The sequence below is a fragment of the Felis catus genome, chromosome C2 (genome assembly GCF_018350175.1).
Source record: "Felis catus isolate Fca126 chromosome C2, F.catus_Fca126_mat1.0, whole genome shotgun sequence".
Classification (NCBI taxonomy): Eukaryota; Metazoa; Chordata; class Mammalia; order Carnivora; family Felidae; genus Felis; species Felis catus.
Genome location: NC_058376.1, coordinates 65,419,456 through 65,422,896, shown reverse-complemented (window position 1 = coordinate 65,422,896; position 3,441 = coordinate 65,419,456).

The window sequence follows — 3,441 nt, the reverse complement described above, 5'->3', positions numbered from 1 at the left end:
CCTTCAACGGGGCAAAGGCCAATAGGCGGGGCGACGGCGTAGCCGTAGCCAAGCACTTCCGCCTAGAGGCGGGACGAACCCAGTGTGCCTGGCCCGCCCCCCGGAAGTAAGTTGGCTCGGAGTAGCGTGGCCCCGTCGCCGGTCGGTTTCTTTGCCTGTCTTTGGGCTTTCTGGGCCACGTAAACCGGGTCTTCGTCAGTTTCCGGGAGGCAAGATGTTGTCACAGGCTGAAGTAGTTTAGCGTGTTTAAAACGCCAGAAATTCCACATAGATGAAAAAGAAAGTGGAGTGGGGAAAGGGGAAGACAATTCGCACAAATAGAAGCCCTACCTACTTTCACTTACGTAGTGAAGCCTCCGAGCTGGGCGGGGATTCAGTTTTGGTTTCAGAAAAAAACAGATGTCTTGGTGCCTGATAGACCGAGATTTCCAGAAAGCTCATTTGAAGAATCAGCTTTGGATAGTTCTTAACAAGGTGGGTTTTACCCTCCCCCTCTTTTCATATGCTTACTCTTCCTCAAAAGGCAAGACAACTGGAATTTCTTTGATATTCCAGCAATAATTTCCCTTCAGTACAGCCTGCGCTAACGTATGCTTTGAGGTATTGTTTTTATTTTATTATTTTATTTTTTTAAAGGTTGCTTTATTTTTTTTAATCTTTTTTTAATGTTTATTTCTTTTTGAGACAAAGACAGAGCATGAACGGGGGAGGGCCAGAGAGAGAGGGAGACACAGAATCCTAAGCAGGCTCCAGGCTCTGAGCTGTCAGCACAGAGCCCGACGCAGGGCCCGAACTCATGAACAGTAAGATCATGACCCGAGCCAAAGTCGGAGGTTCAACCATCTGAGCCACCCAGGCGCCCCAGGTATTGTTTTTATTGAAACACACGCATTTGAAGGTTGCGTGGGTGGCTCAGTCAGGTAAGCGAGGGACTTCAGCTGAGGTCATGATCTCATGGTTTGAGTTCCAGCCCCACATTGGGTTTGCTGCGGTCAGCACGGAGCCTGCTTGGGATCCTCTGCCCCCCCCCCCCCCCCACGCCATTCCCACGACTTGTGTTCTCTCTCTCCCCCAACCCCCACCCCCCGCCAAATAAATAAACTTTAAAAACACACACGCATTTGAAATAGTCCCAAATGGTTTGTGGAATTTCATTTTACTGGCAACCAAATATAGTCCCTTATTTTTTGCCAATCCTTACCCCTCGTTTATTCCCTTCTAGATGTAATTCAAAACTGCTACACTCTTTTAGTAGAATACAGTGAATAGAATTTCGGAATTTGATAGCTGGAATTCTAAAGAAAAGGCCCAGAGGAGTAATTGACTACAGTCACCACCTGAATTAGTGACAGTCATCTGGGAGACAGGATTAGGTTAGCTCCCATCATAGCACTTACTATACTGCATCACAACTTCCTATTTGCTGATGTGTCTCAACAGACTAACTCTGAGGTCAGAGACCAGGTATATTCATCTCTATATCCAGGACCTAGCATGGTGTCTAGCATATAGGTTGTTGAATGAAGAATTCAGATTCCCTGACTCCTGGCTTTGACTCCAGGTTGTTGTTTATCCCATATGGATAGGAGTGGGGACCAGGACAAAGTCTCAAGTCCTGAAAGCCCAAGAAAATGGCTGTGAAGTCTGTCATCTACATGTAGGAAAAGTTAAATGCTTGTGATGATTCCAGAATCATTCTGGGGTGCGGGAGGACTTTCAATTGTGGAGCAGGGATGTTGGGAAGTTACTAATGAAGTCATTTATGTACAACTCAAATGTCCCCAGAACTCACTAACCTGTAGGTACAAATGATGTCTTTAATGGGCAAATTTCACTAACTCCATAGCTGCTTTCTTTGGGTAACTTTGTAAGGTTCCCTTTGCCACTTCAAGAAGTCCCCAGACCTTTGGTGACTGCTCACACTGTTCCTGCTATTCCATCTTAGCTTCTCAGATTCTACCTTCTGTCACACTCCCACACTCCTGTTTCTCCAAGCCCCGAGATCTTACTTTTTTTTTTTTTTTTAATCACTGCAGAAATATTCCCCTTCCTCTGTTGTGTGCCCTTTTTGAGGGTCTCAGAGCAATGCTAAGCCAAAAGGTGTTATGAGGTTTATTTGGACTACTCTGTTTCAGTACAGCTTTCTCCTCCCTAGCATGTGCCCTTGCCACTAGAGTAAAGGCATCAAGGAAGGATTTCAGTATAGTCACCACACTACCCGGAACCACCATTTGCCTATCCTCAGCCCTTGTTGCTGAGTTCTACTCATAGAACTCAATAGCTTCTTCTCCCATTGTGAGTTTCTCTTAGGGGTCAGAAGTTTTCCCTTTTCCTGCTAGGTTCTCACCAGATACTGCCCTTGCTACATATATTACAGTTTCTTGTATTATATATGACAAACTGTTTTCACGGATAGAAAGAATGAATTTTGAGAATTCCCAAGGATTCCATTTACCTCATTTATTTGCCCCTCAAAGCATAACCCAATTTTTACCTCCATGAAGATTCCCCGTTATACTAGATGGAAATTTCTTCCTCCTCTGAACTCCAAATTCACATTGTCTGTATGAAAAATTGGCCTTATGATTAAGGCCTATGTCACCTTAGTCACCTTCTGCCTGTGATATCTCTCATATTGTTGTTTACTTTATCATCTCAACCACAGAGCCCCTTGAGGCTAGGAAGCCTGTTGTAAACATTTTCTTATTTCCCACTGTTTATGCACAGTAGATGCCAAGCAGTATTTGATAAATATTAATTTGTAGTTGTAGCCCTCTGCCTTACCCATAGCACCTTACATCTGGATGCAGTAGGATTATCTTAAGTGATGGCATATATGGATGCATGGGAAGATGGATATTTATATACTTGTGTGTGTCCTTGTTTATAGTCAGTGTAGGGGTCAAGGGTAGGGAAGTATCCTCTTTGGAGCTGAACCAAAGGAGCCCATTAAATTTTTTTCTCTTGGGAATTTCAGGCTGCAAGACAGAGCCTGGCAGTCTCTTGAACTGCATACAGTAGCACTCTAGAACAGTCCAAAACTCTTGCTGATGTTCCTGGAGTTTCCCTGCTTTCTTTCTTTCTAACTGCTATGAAATTTGTTTAGATTCTTTGAGATGCCCTCATAGTCTTCCAAATAAGTTCTTTTGCTTAAAGTAGCTATAAGTTTCTGTTCTTGGCAATGAGGAGAACTTGACCTGCCACAGTAGAATAAGGTGTGACACTGACAACATCACACAGAGGATGCTCTCCAGATAAAGAAGAGCATGACTGTGTTATCCATGTATGCCACTTCATTCAAAAAAACTATTCTCACTCTCTCTTTTTTTTTTTTTTCTAAGAAAAGTATGGCCTTTAGCCCTCTGAGGAGGAAAGGGTAAGTTTGGGTCCTACGTAATGTTAACAACAAACAACACAACCTTTACAAATTATGGGGATAAA